The sequence below is a fragment of the Elaeis guineensis genome, chromosome 6 (assembly GCF_000442705.2).
Source record: "Elaeis guineensis isolate ETL-2024a chromosome 6, EG11, whole genome shotgun sequence".
Lineage (NCBI taxonomy): Eukaryota > Viridiplantae > Streptophyta > Magnoliopsida > Arecales > Arecaceae > Elaeis > Elaeis guineensis.
Window position 1 is genome coordinate 97508635 of NC_025998.2, and position 18456 is coordinate 97527090.

The window sequence follows — 18456 nt, forward strand, 5'->3', positions numbered from 1 at the left end:
GCAAACAGCTCCTCCATTCAAGGTAAATACGTAGTCCGATATACTTCTACTGTCATCACAATCTGACTGAAAATTGAAATCAGTATATCCCATAAGTTTCAGATCAGAGTCTCTATAGATAAACCATTGGTCTTTAGTATTTCTCAAATACTTAAGAATTACTTTTGCAATCTTTCAATACTTCTCACCCGAATCTGACTGGTACTTGCTCACTACCCCTAGTGAATAGGCCACATCCGACCTTGTACATGTTATAGCATACATGATAGATCCCACTACTGAAGCATATGGTATTCTACTCATGCGCTCTCTCTCCTCAGGAGTTGTCGGACAATCCTTCTTGGAAAGAGTAATTTCATGACCTATCAAAAGATAGCTTTTTTTGGAATTATTCACATTGAACCGCTTCAACAAGGTGTCAATGTACATGGATTGGGACAATTCAAGCAACCTTCTAGATCTATCCTTATAGATCTTCATCCCTAGGATGTAGGATGCTTCTCCCAAGTCATTCATAGAGAACTATGATGATAACCATAGCTTCACACTCTGCAAAATCAGGATGTTTTTTCTTAGTAACAGTATGTCATCTACATACAGCACAAGAAAAATGACCACAGAATCGGAAGCCTATTTGTAGACGCAAGGCTCTTCTTCATTCCTAACGAAGCTATACATTTTGATTACTTTATCAAAATACATGTTCCAACTCCTTGATGCCTACTTAAGTCCATAAATTGATCTTTTCAGCTCTTTCAACTCATCTGTGGATGTGAACTCTTTAGGTTGTATCATATACACTTCTTTTTCCAACTCTCCATTAAGAAAAGTGATTTTGACATCCATCTGTCAGATCTCATAATCTAAGTATGCAGTGATAGCAAGCATAATCCAGATGGACTTGAGCATTGCCACAGAAGAGAACGTCTCATCATAGTCAATACCATAATGCTGATGGTAACCTTTAGCAACTAGACATGCTTTATAGGTCTCTACCTTTTGAAGGAAAAATCACTTTTTTCCTTGTAGGATCTTCCAAATTTCATCAAATCTGGGATGGAATAATTTTTAAAAAAAATTATCCTATATTTATTTTAGATCTAAATCTCTAGATCTAATTTTATTATCTAATATTAATTCTAAAATAAATCTAAAATATGAAGAAACATGAAATACCTCAAGGGTAATCTGATTACCCTATAGATGATTGCAGTAAGCTTGAGGTTCTGATTTAGCTACACAATCGCCTGGCCTCTATTAGTATCCACTCAGGTAGGATCTGGATCATCTTCTCCTCACAAATCTTTGCTCCAAAAATTAGAACTAAATCTGATTAGAAAGATCTTCAAAAGTCTTCCTGAAGTTGGAGCAGTAGCTTGTCGAAGAAGTACTGCAGTCTTCCTATTCAAGGCATCACCATGCCTTAGACCTTTACCAGATGGATGTCCAACTCCTTGGATGTGAAGAGGAGAGGGAGAGCTACAGATGAGACATGGAGAAGAGGAAAGGGGGTGACATCTTTGATGGGTTTGGTGCAATCACATAAAATCCTAGGCGCAGATAGGGTTTATATAGACCCTGCTGCGCTGTGTAGTGCCACATCATTCGATCAATCACAAAATTCCAATAAATCCAAAAAAAATTTGATTGATGGAGTGATGTCATTTGATGATATCAGATAAGAACCTCCACTCTCTCTCCTATGTTGGTGTCAACATTGGATAAGCACAAGGAAAGGTTGGCGCCAACTAGTCCATGTTGATCAAGACTCTCCATCCTTATCCACTTGGGGTGCCCACTTAATCCAATTGAGCTCACACCATAATCTGATTATGGTGCCTAATTTGATGCTAATTTGGCATATGGACACTCCACAAAAATCCTCCAATGATCTCTTGCCAAGTGGCCTTCAGTTTAAGACCCATATGTCAATATTTGACAGATGTCCTAAAATGAAAATAGCAGGTGACAGGAATTAGCAAGTGTTGTCTTAAATTCATCTCATGAATTAAGACAAGACTTTTCTGAGCTGGACAAGCTTTATTTAGACTGAGAGAAACCTTCTCAAGATTCTCTGGGTGAGTCAAATCACATTTGGCTCAGTCGAGATAGAAAAGATTACATGAGGAGAAAGTTAGGCTCAATCGTGTTCTAGCACGACTTCCTTGAACCTAATTAGATCTAATCCAAATCAATTGGGCTAGCCCAATTAATTACATCTAGATCCTAACCCTTGTTAGTGTGACCTAGTTAGGTTCAATGCTGTATGGTAATGAGACATGTCATGATTTCATCATCGACATCATCGAAACTCCTTTCGATGGACCAGAACTCTTCTGATTCAGACAATTAGTATGATCGATCATCAAGATCATTCTAATTACTCTCAAAATCCACTAGTGACACCTAGCAGTATATGGTGGCAACCCATCAGAACTAAAGATGAACCTCTCCGTACAGCTACCTGTGTGATTGAGTTCCTCTATCATGTGTCCCGACTGAATTAGGGTTAAGGTGCACTCGTCAAACCCAACATCAGTCATATGAATCAATCGATCGATCCAAGTCCGATGTGAAATCCCAATAGAAAACTCTTTTCCATTATTTCACTCTGCCATGGCCATGGGCTTAAGGACTCGATCTTTCGATCATCATAGGACTACTCCTCTCATCTACCGAGGTTGATAGATCCCTTCTTGGTGCGACCTAGTTCCTACAATGAATATGCTACAACCAACATACACCTCAGGGTTTCGAATAGCTAGGAGACCAAGTTATGATGTAGTCAAACTATAACACACTCAAAGTGAACTATCGATGCACCTCAGGTCAAAGAACCAGACACACAACTGCAGCATCGAGCTAGTCATCGATGAGAAGGTAGACTTCCTTATGACTGCTCGATATGGTCACGCTCAACACTCTCGTTCTTAATGAATATCTGTACTCTCACTTCGATGTCTCCTCACCATAGACTCAAGACACATCTATCCTAAGAAAGTGATCGTACACTAACCTTCTAGATCGATCACCATCCTTGTGATAATCCTATAGTCAGGAGCTGTTTATGAGTTAGTTATGTAAATTTATGCCTTAAAATTTCAATTCTTAAAAATATGAATTGATATTCCTACTAACTCAAAGGATGTATCACAGATACAATGTACACAATGTGATAGAAGAATAATCTATTTATTGATTTATTATCAAAATTACAAATTTGTCCTTAGATTTGTACAGGAATGTGTCAGCCAATCTGGCATCTAGGGCACTCATCTAACAAACTCTCATTTGACCTAATGCCAATTGGCTATATATCTAAGTCTCATCTTCTCAAGGTGGGCTTCGATCTTTTGCTGGCCTAATAGTTTTGTCAGCGGATCTGTCACATTGTCTGTGGAGTCGACTCTCTTAATCTCGATATAACCTTTTTCGAGGTAATCACGGATCAGATGGAATCATTGCTCGATATGCTTGGACTTCTGATGAGACTTTGGCTCCTTAGCTAGGGCTATGGCACCATTATTATCGCAGTAAAGAGGGATGGCATCCGATGACATCACTCCAAGCTCTGTGGCAAATTTTTTGTATCAGAATGCCTCCTTCGTAGCTTCCGATGCAGTAATATACTCTGCCTCCATGGTGGAATCAGCAATCACCGTCTATTTGGAACTCTTCCAGCTAACTGCACCACCATTACAAATGAACAGACTCCCAGATGTCGACTTTTGATCATCTATATCAGACATAAAGTCTGAGTCTGTATATCCCTGAATCTGGAGTTCTCCATTCTCAAAGACTAGAAACATATCCTTAGTCCTTCTCAAGTACTTAAGGATACATTTCACAGAAGTCTAGTGCTCTTCGTCTGGATTCGACTGATATCTGCTTGTGACACTCACAGCATGGGCTATATCAAGTCGTGTACATAGCATGGCATACATGAAGCTCTCTATTGTCGAAGCATAAGAGATTTTGCTCATGCGTTCAATCTCTTCAGGTGTGCTAGGGTATATCTTCTTGGAGAGATGAATACCATGTCTAAAAGGTACTAAACCTCTTTTGGAGTTTTCCATGCTAAACCTTTTTAGCACCTCCTCTATGTACATCTTCTGTGAAAGTCCCAGTATCCTATTTGGTCTATCTCTATAGACCTTAATACCCAGTATAAAGGATGCCTCTCCAAGATCTTTCATAGAGAACTCCTTAGACAACCATACTTTGACTGAGATCAACATGAGAATGTCATTCCCAATTAGGAGGATGTCATCTACGTACAATACAAGGAAGACAACTATGCTCCCACTGACCTTTTTGAACACACATGGTTCCTCCTCGTTCTTGATGAAACTAAACATTTTGATCATATCATTGAAATGAGTATTCCAGCTCTGAGATGCTTGCTTAAGTCCATAAATGGATCTTTGCAGCTTGCAGACCTTGTGATCATCATCACTGGATGTGAAACCAAGTGGCTGTTCCATATGGATATCTTCCTCAAGATATCCATTTAAGAATGCCGTTTTCATGTCCATCTGTCATATTTCATAATCAAAATAGGCTGCAACAGCAAGCAATGTGCAGATGGATTTTAGCATGGCTACGGGCGAGAAGGTATCCTGATAGTCAATGCCTTCGCACTGACTATAACCTTTCACTACGAGCCTAGCCTTGAATGTCTCTACATTCCCATCTGCACCTATCTTTCTCTTGAAGATCCATTTACACCCAATAGGTACAATACCTTCAGGTGGATCTACCAAGGTCCAAACTTGGTTTGAGTGCATCGAGTCAATTTTTTATCTCATTGTCTCTAACCATTACTCAGAGTCGATATCTGATATCGCCTCGTCATAGGTCTTGGGATCATCATCATGAGTCCCATTTTCCATGAGAAATATTTCCTCTATATTCTCTTGTATAGTACCTAAGTACCTTTCAGGAGGATGAAAAACCCTAGTCGATCTACGAGGTGGAAGAGGTTGTGTTAGGACTAGTTCTGATTGATTTGGTTCCTCAGGTTCTTTAGCTCGTTGCTCTTGGGAGACATTCTCCTTGAGCTTAATTATTTTTCTAATGCCACCATCTTGAATAAGCTATTTTTCAAAAAAAATAGCATTTCGACTCACAATCACATTGTGGTCTTCTGGAATATAGAAATAGTATCCTAATAACTCTTTAGGATATCCTATGAATCGAGCTCTAAAAGACCTGAACTCTAACTTGTCCGCCTGCTGTCTCTTGACATGAGCCGGACTACCCCAAATTCTGAAATGATTCGACTTGGCTTCTTACCATGCCATATCTCATATGATATGGTAGGAACAATTTTAGATGGAACCCTATTCAATACATATATTGCTGTCATGAGACAATGTCCCTAAAGAAACTCAGGGAGGTCCGTGAAGCTCATCATGAAATGGACCATATCTAATAGAGTCCGATTTCTCCATTCTAAAATTTTGTTGAGTTATGGCATTTCAGGTGAAGTCCATTGAGAGACTATGCCATTGTCCTTAAGATAGTATAGGAACTCCCGACTAAGGTATTCACCTCCTCGATCTGATCGAAGAATCTTAATGGATTTTCTTGTTTGTTTTTCTACTTCATGTCTGAATTCTTTGAACCTTTCAAAGGCTTCAGACTTGTGTTTCATTAGAAACACATATCCGTACCTAGACATATCATCGGTAAAGATAATGAAGTAGATATAGTTGCCTCTAGCTGGCACATCAAAAGGGCCGCACACATCCGTATGTACTAGGGCAAGTAGGTCTGTGGCCCTTTCTCCATGTCCCACAAAAGGGAGCTTGGTCATTTTGCCTTGAAGGCATAATTCACAAACTAGATATGACTCAGAAGTCAACGGACTCAATAGCCCGAATTTCTCCAATTTGTTAATCCTATTTTTTGCTATATGATCTAGCCTTAGGTGCCACAGATACCTATCATTTAGACTATCTCTAGGCCTTTTAATTCCTATGGCATTCATATTTTGCTCGATATTAAATACAGATACATCAATATATAGCTAATAGAGACCGTTAATAAAACAATTATTTATAATTTTATTATTTTCATAAAATATGTTACAATGGTCCTTATGAAAGCTAATCACATAGCCTTCTTGTGCTAAACATGAAACAGAAATCAAATTCCTGCTTGCTGCAGGCACATAATAATAATCTCTAAGAAATAAATTTAATCCTAATGGTAATCGCAGAGGGTAGATTTCCATGACCACAGCAGCAACTCTTGCTCCATTCCCAGCATGTAAGATCATCTCCCCATCCCTCAGCCTCCTGCTCTCCTCAAGATCCTGCATAGAAGTGCACAAATGAGCACTAGAACCAGAGTCAAACACCCATCTAGATGCAGAAGAAATCGTAAGATTAGATTCTAAAATGAGCATACCTCCAGAAGGACCATCCTTTTTGTTCTTCAGGGTGGCCAGGTACTGAGGATAATTTCATTTCCAATGGCCGTCTGATTGGCAGTAGAAATATTTTTCCTTATCAGCAGCCTTCTTCTTCGGTTCTGTCTTCTTCTTCTTTCCATCCATCTTCTGCTTTTTTGCAGACTTCTTTTTATTTCCAAAAGACTTTCTCTTGGAAGAAGTCCGCTCCATAGTAAGAACTGAGCTTTTTGAACCCTTCATAGAAAGCTCAGCCATAACCAGCATGTTCATTAACTCGACCAAGGTACACTGCATCTTATGCATATGGAAGTTCATGATGAACTGACCATATGCATCAGACAAGGACTGAAGGATCACATCAATCTGAAAATCCTTGTCTAAGATGTTATCGACCTTCTCAAGCTCCTCAAAGTCCTTGATCATTGTCAAACAATGATCTTGGACTGACTGCCCATCACATATTTTAGCCTTAAAAAGTCTTTGATAGACTTGATACTTGGCTGAGCGACTTTGTTCACCAAACAACTCTTGTAGGTGAGCCAACATTTGGTGGGTAGTCAAAATATTCTCATGTTGGCACTACAAGTCATCAGACATTGCACCCAATATGTAGTACCTTGCTTTGTTATCATCATCCATCCACTTTTCTAGAAATGCTCTCTGTTCAGCAGTCGGACATGCTGGCATGGCAGGTGGGTCCTGATCCAAGACATGGATCAATTTTTTGGAACCCAGAATAATTCTGTAGTTTCTTAACCAGTCCTTGAAATTTGGTCCAATCAGTCTGTGGGTGTCTAGTATTTTGGTCAGGGGGTTGGACGCAGACATGTTTCCTGTAGAGAGTCAACAATTTTAAGTTAGATTTTGTAATCAGACTTAACCAATTTATTTAGGGATTTTATTTTTAAATAAATTAGGCTCCCACTATTTTCTCAGATCCCTACACTTCCTTGGTAGAGATGTGAAAAACTCCGTGATCAGTGATTTCTAGTGGGTGGTGCGGTCTCACCGACTGGCTCACCACCTCACCTAACAGTTATTGGTGATGGGTCAATCGATGAGTGGACAACTCTTGTCTAATGATTCTCTAATCATGGTGCACCCAAAACTTGGTCTCTAATTCATGAAGCTCACCGTACTCGGAATATTGCTCCAATCCTTAGTTAAGTCAAACCCACTATTTGCACGAACTAGATTCCTGATTGGGTCTCTCACCGTATCTAGAATATTGAGCCCAACCCATCCTCTAATTCATAGCATCCAATGCCTAATAGACATAATTGTGTCTTTCCAGTGCAACTGAGCCACTGTATCCAGCCGAGAACAATCAACCTCGGAAAGGGCCCGCACATCCATACTGGTGGAAGACCTTAGACTTAATATTTTCTTAAGGAGATTTGATTTAGGTCTCATTAAACTTGACTTGACATAGTCATAACAATTATGACTAACCTAGTGGTATGGGTTAGCTCGAATTATTAGCCACCTCAAATCAGAATTGGGTCGACACATATGGCCAAGTAAGTGAGACCGATGGAAGGGATATGCCATTAACTTGATAAGAATGCATTCGAGTCGAGTAGCTCCCAATTAAAAACCAGTCGATCGCATCTACCCAACTTATCTTAGACACCAAATTGTCGAACCAGAACTAATTGGGTTAGCCTACAATCCAGGTTCTAACCACTGAGCCAAATTAGATCTTAACTTGATCGAGTCACATCTAAATATGATTTGACCTTGACCCAGATATAATCCTATTAGGCTGGTCAATTATTAGCTTTCATGATCCCACCTAACCAACTGTTGATTCGATTTGATCAACCGCTAAACCTAATTGAGCTACCCAAGTCCGAACCCAATTTTATGAAAATGACTTAGATCTGAAATTCTCAATTTAGACCTAATTTAATTTTATAAGCTTAATTCATTAATTAAGTCTTGGGTTCATAAATAAAATATGTAAAATAAATCTTAGGGTTTCAGGATCTAGGGTTTTGTAGAAAAGTAAGTTTTGATTTCTGATTAAGGATGAACGCGCAGCACCCCTACATGTCATAAGAATACCCCATTAAATGGGAGGAGAGGGTCTTTAAATCCTACTTTATTCTTATGACTGGACGTCCATGAGGAACACCTTAATCAGAAATATAAATTTAACTATAAAACTAGTTAGATCTAAATTTACATATCACATATACAATTTAAGATCTAACTAATACATGCTTTGCATACATCTCATGTATCAAAAATTGATCTAATTAACACACTTTCAGATTTAATACATTACATGTAATATCTAAAAACTAAAATTTAAATTAAACTATTCAACATAAAATTTATTCTAGACAGTTACTAGAACAATTCTACAACTAGTCTAGGCATGCAACAGATCAATCTTATGTATTATCCAAATTTTTATTTTTTATTTTTGATCTGAATATAACATTTATATCATCAAAAATAAAGAATAAATTAGATCTAAATTATATTTTAATCTCATTAAAATATAAACTTACAAGACTATTCATAGATCAAACTATTCCTAGTCTAGTCATACATCTCATGCATGTTAGATCTTCTCAGATTTAATTTTAAGTATTTTAATTTTAGATCCTATCACATCTGATGTGACATCTGAAATCCTTTAATATTAGATAAATTAAAATTAAAATTAGATCTAAATTAGATCTAAAACTGAGCCAACAATCTGGCTCTGATACCAGTTGAAGAAAAAACTATCTTTTTTCTTATAGGATCTTAAAGATTTCATCAAATCTGGAGCAGAATAATTTAAAAAAAAATTATCTTATATTTATTTTAGATCCAAATATTTAGATCTAATTTTATTATCTAATATTAATTCTAAAATAAATCTAAAATATGAAGAAACATGAAATACCTCAAGGATAATCTGATTACCCTATAGATGATCGCAGCAAGCTTCAGGTTCTGATTTAGCCACGCAATCGCCTGGCCTCTACCAGTATCCACTTGGGTAGGATCTAGATCATCTTCTCCTCATAAATTTTTGTTCCAAAAATCAAAACTAAATCTGATTAGAAAGATCTTCAAAAGTCTTCCTAAAGTTGGAGTAGCAGCCTGTCGAAGAAGTCCTGCAGCCTTCCTATTCAAGGCGTCACCATGCCTTAGACCTTTGCCAGATGGACGTCCAACTCCTTGAACATGAAGAGGAGAGGAGAGCTACAGATGGGATATGGAGAAGAGGAAAGGAGGTGGCAGCTTTTATGGGTTTGGTGCAATCACATAAAACCCTAGGCGCAGACAAGGTTTATATAGACCCTGCTGCGCTGCGCAGGCCACATCATTTGACCAATCAAAAAATTTTAATAAATCTAAAAAAATTCTGATTGGTGGAGTGATGTCATCTGATCATATCAGATAAAAACCCCCACTCTCTCTCCTATGTTGGCTCCAACATTGGATAAGCACAAGGGAAGGTTGGCGCCAACTAGTCCATGTTGATCAAGACTCTCCATCCTTATCCACTTGGGGCGCCCACTTAATCCAATTGAGCTCACGCCATAATCTGATTATGGTCCCTAATTTGATGCTGATTTGACATGTGGACACTCCACAAAAATCCTCCAATGAGCTCTTGCCTAGTGGCCTTCAGCTTAAGATCCATATGTCAACATTTGACAGATGTCCTAAAATAAAAATGGCAGGTGACAGAAATTAACAAGTGTTGTCTTAAATTCATCTCATGAATTAAGATAAAATTTTTTTAAGCTAGACAAACTTCATTTAGACTAAGAAAAACCTTCTTAAGATTTTTTAGATGAGTCAAATCACATTTGGCTCAGTCGAGATAGAAAAGATTACACGAGGAGAAAGTTAGGCTCAATCGTGTGCTAGCACGACTTCCTTGAACCTAATTGGATCTAATCCAAATCAATTGGGCTAGCCCAATTGATGACATCCAGATTCTAACCCTTGTTAGTGTGACCCAGTTAGGTTCAATTCTGTATGGTAATGAGATATGTCGTGATCTCATCATCGATATCATCGAAACTCTTTTCGATGGATCAGAACTCTTCTGATTCAGACAATTAGAATGATCGATCATCAAGATCATTCTAGTTGCTCTCAAAATCCCCCAATGACACCTAGCAGTATATGGTGGCAACCCATCAGAACTAAAAATGAACCTCCCGGTGTAGCTACTTGTGTGATTGAGTTCCTCTATCATGAGTCCCGACTGAATTAGGGTTAAGGTGAACTCATCAAACCCAACATCAATCATATGAATCAATCGATCGATCCAAGTCCGATGTGAAACCCCAATAGAAAACTTTTTTTCATTATTTCACTCTACCATGGTCATGGGCTTAAGGACTCGATCTTTCGATCATCATAGGACTACTCCTCTCATCTACCGAGGTTGATAGATCCCTTCTTGGTGCGACCTAGTTCCTACAATGAATATTGTACAGCCAACATACACCTCAGAATTCTGAATGACTAGGAGATCGAGTTATGATGTAGTCAAACTATAACACACTCAAAGTAAACTGTCGATGCACCTCAGGTCAAAGAACTAGACACACAACTGCAGTATCGAGCTAGTCATCGATGAGAAGGTAGACTTCCTTATGACTGCTCGATATGGTCACGCTCAGTACTCTCGTTCTCAATGAATATTTGTACTCTCACTTCGATGTCTCCACATCATAGACTCAAGACACATCTACCCTAAGAAAGTGATCATACACTAACCTTCCGGATCGATCACCATCCTTGTGATGATCCTATGGTCAGGAGCTGTTTATGAGTTAGTTATGTAAATTCATGCCTTAAATTTTTAATTCTTAAAAATATGAATTGATATTCCTACTAACTCAAAAGATGTATCACAGACACAATGTACACAATGTGATAGAAGAATAACCCATTTATTGATTTATAGTCAAAATTATAAATTTGCCCTTAGATTTGTACAGGAATGTGTCAGCCAATCTGGCATCTAGGGCACTCATCTAACACCTTCCCGTTTGCTCCTCTTTTTTTCTTGAAAATCCATTTACACCCATGGGTTTTATCCCTTCGGGTGGATCAACTAGTGTCCAGACACTATTGATCTCTATGGACTCCATCTCGGACTTCATGGCCTCAAGCCATTTTTGGGAGTCGGACCTTTGCATGGCCTCCATATAGGTGATCGGATCTTCATCATTCTCATCAAGTTCAATAGGATCATCATCCCAGACTAGAAAATCATAGTATCTGTCTGGTTGATGTGGTACTCTATCGGATCTCCTTAATGGTGCCTCTATTGGCTCCGAATTTGATTCACCAACCAAATCCAATTCTATATGTGTCGGTCCTTCCACCTTATGAACTTCATCAAGTTTAATTTTATAGGCATTAGCTCTTTCACCAAGGAACTTCTTTTTCAAAAAGACTATCCGACTGTTAACAAACACCTTTTGTTCTGCAGCGAGGTAGAAATAGTACCCTTTAGTTTCCTTTGGGTACCCTATGAACAAGCATCTATCAGACTTCGATCCTAGCTTATCTATCTTTAAATGCTTGACATAAGCTGGACACCCCCAGATCTTAAGATGTGAGAGCACTAGCTTACATCTCGTCCATATTTCATATGAAGTTTTATCGACAGACTTACTGGGCACCTTATTCAAAATATAGCAGGCAGTCTCTAGAGCATATCCCCAAAAGGATATTGGCAGACTGAAAAAGTCCATTATGGATCAGACCATGTTTAACAAGGTTCGATTCCTTCTCTCAAAGACACCATTATGTTGTAGTGTTACAGGAGGGGTCCATTGTGAGAGAATCTCATTTTCTTCCAGATATGTCAGAAACTTACTAGTGAGATATTCACCTCCTCGATCTGACTGAAGGATCTTAATACTCTTTCCAGTTTGTTTCTCTACTTCAGCACAGAATCATTTGAACATTTTAAAAGATTCTGACTTATGCTTCATATGATAGATATACCCATACCTCGATAGATCGTCTATAAATGTAATGAAGTAGTAGTATCCTCCTCTGACACTTATGTTCATAGGCCCACATACATCAGTATGTATTAGACCTAGGACATCACTGACTCTTTCACCTTTTTTTCTAAAAGGTGACTTAGTCATCTTACCAAGTAGATAAGATTCACAGATAGGCAATGATTCACAATCATCTATCTCAAGGATACATTCCTTGATCAACCTGTCAGTCCTATTCTTGTTCACATGACCAAGCCTACAATACTAAAGGTAGGATTCACTGACATTATCTACTTTGGGATGTTTACTAGGTATGTACATTACACTAACAAGTCATGATATTATGTATATGCCATATTTTAATTGTTCATGCATAATTGTAGTATCATTCATAATGATATCAGAAAAATCATCCTTTATTATAAACTTGTAACCAAATTTGGCCAAAAGACCTATAGAGATGACATTCATCATAAAGGAGGAACAATAATGACAGTCATCTAACATGACACTACTGGACTCGAAGACAAACTGTAAAGTTCCCAAGGCCAGAATTGGAACAAGGCTTTCATCTCCAACGTTAAGGAACCGCTCGCTCTCTCAAAATTTTTTACTTACCTACAATCTCTATAACAAATTGTATATATTAATAGGACTTTTGGTATCCAATACCCAAGTATTAGTATCACAAACAGAGAAATTACAAGATATTATCATAGAAATACCTTGTGAAGCAACCACTTGCCTCTTTCTCTTGTTCTTAGGCCTGTTTGGATCAAGGATGTCTATATAAGCAGGACAATTTCTTTTTCAATGATCCAACTTCTTATAGAAGAAGCACTCTGTCTGGCTCTTGTCAACTTTTGATGGTTAACTCTGCTTGGGATCGACGGCATAAAATTTTTGCATCTTTTTTTTCTTTCCTCTCCTAGAGGATCGATGCCCTATAGATGAACCTCCCACTAAATTTATTTTCTTCTTTTGGAGCTGGTGATCTTGCTCAAAAGTCTGCAGTAACCCTAGCAAACCATGGTAGTTTACTGCAGGCTTCGTCATTCTATAATGACTGAGAAAGGATAGGTAGGATTTTGGTAGTGAATTAAGAATAGCATCCTTGCCTAATTGTTCATGCAACGGAAAGCCAAGTTTGCTAAGGCATTCAATCTACTCAATCATGTATAATACATGATCGGTGACTGAAGCTCCCTCTCGCATATGGGCATTGAACACTGCACAGGAGATTTTATGTCTCTCTGCATCTCCAGGGGTGCTGAAGGACTCATTCAATATTTGAATCATCTCCTCAGACTGCACATCCTCAAACTTACGACTAAGTTCATCATTCATAGCTGTCCTCATCATGCAACGCACAGTCGTGTGATTATTGAGCCACTTCATGTAAGTATCTCTCGCAGTATGAGGAGCATTGGCTGCAGGTTCTTCAGGTACCTGATCTATAAGGATATACAAAATCCTCTCATGCTCCAACATGATCTACAACGTTTGATACCAGCTATCGAAGTTGGGTCTGGTGAGCTTGTCGCGACCAACAGTGAACAGAGGGATAGTATGTTGGCCATAACTGAAAGAAAAAATTATTAGCCTATTGGTATATGAATTATTATTATTTTTTTAATCTTGAAGATATGAACTTTTGTCTAAAGGTCCTCCCATAATTTTTTGCGAATTGGTAGCCTCTACCTCCAACTCGAAGAATTACATTAATTTCTTAGCGGGTACTAGAATCCACACGGACTGCATTCGAGCCCGAGTGTGGCTCGACCAATTCTAGTGCATCCATTGGTAGGTTCATAACCAATTATTTCTCTAAACAACTTCTAGCATTGGGTTTTGCCCCAGACATCCCTTCAGTAGGCGTGTGGCACCTCCACTGAAAATTCTAGTTAGGTCCAACCATTAACATGACACATCAAGTGCATCCAACAAACAGATGTCCAGGCCCGAGTGTGGCTCGGTCAACCTGAGCATTGATCTAAAGGTGCATCATGATGGTCATATGATGAATGATACTTTCAATACGTAATAGACACTAGGCATGTGGTGCCTCCAATGCCTATTTGAAATATTGAACTCATTATTACACACCTTAATGGGAGGCAATGATCAAGTTATCTCATAACTTTATCACTTGACCTAATAATTTAGAAGATTTGATTTCATTGATCTGAGAATAAGAGAAGAAGTCAACTTGTAAGCTGCAAATCCTTTCATTGACTTCACCAAGTCATGTAAAGGATTAAACACAAGCTGGTCTAAAGACACCTAAATCAGTTACATTGATTCACCTTAATGGCATGGGTCTGCACGAATCGATTAGTGACCTAATCAAAACATAATCTACCATGTTGGCCAGGTAAGTGAGATCAGTAGGAGGAATCTACCCTTAACTCACCATAGATGCATCTAGGTGAATAGCTCTCAATTAAAAACTACTTGATCGAGTCTGCCAAACTTATCTTAGACATCAATTGGTTAATTAGTTTCGATTTGGCACACCAGAAGATTCGGACTCAACCATGGAGCCATGATCATGGTCCATTTATTAGGGTCAAATGCATGGACTTGATCAAACTTCAACTATTGAGATTGATTTAGAGAAATACTGACCTAATCTAATTCAACACTTGATTAGATTTAATTAATTTCTCTACTTGGTCTATATGTATTTCTAGCCCTAGGTCTAACCCATTAAAAGGATCTGATTCATGCTAACCCTTTGCTCATCATATTATGTGGTGTCTTAATGATCTTCAATTCTCAATTCTAGATCATTTCAACTTAATTCAAAATTAAGTGTGTGAAATGTATGTTTCAGTTTGTAGAGCTATTCTACAAGGATTTCAAGTGAAGCATAGCATATATTTCAATACATAAAAATAAATTTTCATAATATGTTTAACAATTAAACATACATAGGTATGATCTAAACTTCATTCATACATCTCATGTATCATGACAACTTTTAGATCAATACCAATTACATCATATGTAACATATAATTCAGATCTAAAATAATCTTATATCTAAATTTTATCCTATTATAATGAATCATAAATTATTTTAGATTTAATCTAAATATATTTATGATCAAAATAATATATAAAAGTTTGTTCACTTTTTTCTTCATAAAATTGGATCACAATGACATCCCTACACGTCATAAGAGAACCCATCGAATAGGCCAAAGAGAGATTAATCTCTTCAATCTCTTATGACTGAATGGTCTGATGATCTCATCAATCCAAGTACTAGGCTACTAAGATCTAAAATTTAATTTTATATATAATTACATCAATATATAATTATTGATAAAACTATTTTATATCTTGAACATATCCTTGATCTCATCAATTATGTTCTTCATCTAATCCAATTAGATTTGATGCATCATATATATCATATCAAATCTAAAACTTATCTTATACTAATTATAAAATATTAATTTTAGATTTGATATTAAATAGAGAAATAATTAGATGCAAATATGAATACATAAAAAATTAATTTCTGATAAAATCTATTTTGCATAGTGCTAAATTATGATAGGATTCAGATCTAAATATCTATCAAAATGGATCTAATTTAAATCTAAAATAATCTTCACTTTATAAAAAAATAATAAAATTTAAATTTTATTAAAATAAATTTAAAATAAATTTTTAATTTATATTATTTTTTATCAAAAATTCAGTAACAGCAGAATTCTGTTATAACAGATTTATAACAACCTTAATCAACCATTGATTAGGCACCTCTAATCCAATCAAAATCAGATCAAAAATTTTATATAAATAGATTTAAATAAGATTTAATGTCACATAAAAAATCTCAATTATATCCCATATAAATAATCATAAAAAAAATTATTTTCTATACATATATTTCAGGCCTGCTCTAATACCAGTTGAAGGGAAGGGAATAGTTTTTCTCCTGAATGCCTAGGTTGCATCTAAATTTTTTTTTTAATATTCTATTTGTTTAAAGATCAAATTCTTACCTGAATTATAGTAGAATCAAGGATCAAATCTTAAATTATCCAATATAAATCTTCGCGGAGGTCTGGATATGTAGATCCTTTACCTCGCATGCACATCAGACGCCGCAAGAAAGCAGGATGAACTCTAATCCAATTGACTTCATAACTCAATCAATCGAGGGATAAGATATAATAGTGTGACACCTCACACCAGTAGGTGGGATGCCCAAGAAGGATCCATGCCCAAAGAGAGGAGGTGGCAATAAATGGAGAGATATAGAAGATGAAGGACCTCTCTCTTCACATGCCTGTCTCTCTCTCTTTTTCTCTTCTCTCAATATGATTTATTTGCTATTCTATTCTTTTCTTTCATCCATAGGTAGAGACCCTCTCTATTTATAGATGATTCTCATGACCTAATAAAAGGAAGATTATTTATTCAAATCTGATTTGAATTGGTCCAATACTCATAAAAGGACTCCTATATGAGATATAATTGCCATCACTTATGATATCCACTTTTGCATCCACTCCCACACCCATTTGGGACGCCCCAAATAAGCACCAAACTAATTTTTGATCATGCTTTATGAGTGGATATTTTTAGTGCAAGTACGAATACTCATATCTCATCCAAAATAGGTCCGATTCAAATTCGATTCGAAATCGGTTTGAAATAATTTCGAAAGACTGTCAATCCTAAACTCTTTAGAATTTTTATACCAAATCTAACTTAGATTTTGAATCTATTTAAGTTTAATTAATTTAGATCTAATCTAAAATTAATTAGTACTTAAATTCAATCTTTCATATGTTCCATAGATCATAGGTAGAAATTGTTCTTCTCCGGGATTGAACCTGAATCTCATGTGTAGTGCTAGCTAGACATAGTCAACTCTTCAATCCCATTTGACCCATAACTCAATTCTCAATCAAGTTAGCTTATATGTTTAATCAAGTCAAATATTTTTAGATTGGACATATAAACATAGGTCAATTCCTTCCTACTTTATCTGACTTGTGTGCGTGACTCCATAAGTTCAAACACTAAATCGTGTTGGGTATAAAATACCCACAGCCGAGATCCCCGACGGAGCCGACTTCGAGCAGCACAGCTCCACCCGGACTCCTACGGGAGCCGGGCTCCACCGTCGACAGCGAGCGCAGCTCCGCCCCGACTCCTACGGGAGCCGGGCTCCACCGCCGACAGTAGCGCAGCTCCGCCCGGACTCCTACGGGAGCCGGGCTCCGCCCTCAGTTTCAGCAGCTGGTAGGCTTCGTGCGGACTCCCACGGGAGCCGGACTTCACCCTTAACTTTGATTGCAGCGCAGCTCCGGCCCAGACTCCTGCGAGAGCCGGGCTCCCACCGTCGACAGCGAGCGCAGCTCCGCCCCGACTCCTACGGGAGCCGGGCTCCACCGCCGACATTAGCGCAGCTCCGCCCGGACTCCTATGGGAGCCGGGCTCCGCCCTCAGTTTCAGCTGCTGGTAAGCTTCGTCCGGACTCCCACGGGAGCCGGACTTCACCCTTAACTTTGATTGCAGCGCAGCTCCGCCCGGACTCCTACGGGAGTCGGGCTCCACCGTCGACAGCGAGCGGAGCTCCGCCCCAACTCCTACGAGAAGCCGGGCTCCACCACCGACAGTTAGCGCAGCTCTGCCCAGACTCCTACGGGAGCCGGGCTCCGCCCTCAGTTTCAGCTGCTGGTAAGCTTCGTCCGGACTCCCACGGGAGCCGGACTTCACCCTTAACTTTGATTGCAGCGCAGCTCCGCCCGGACTTCCTACGGGAGCCGGGCTCCACCGTCGACAGCGAGCACAGCTCCACCCCGACTCCTACGGGAGCGGGCACCACCCGACAGTAGCGCAGCTCCGCCCAGACTCCTACGGGAGCGGGCTCCGCCCTCAGTTTCAGCTGCTGGTAAGCTTCGTCCGGGACTCCCACGGGAGCCGGACTTCACCCTTAACTTTGATTGCAGCGCAGCTCCGCCGGGACTCCTACGGGAGCCGGGCTCCACCATCGACAGCGAGCGCAGCTCCGCCCACTCCTACGGGA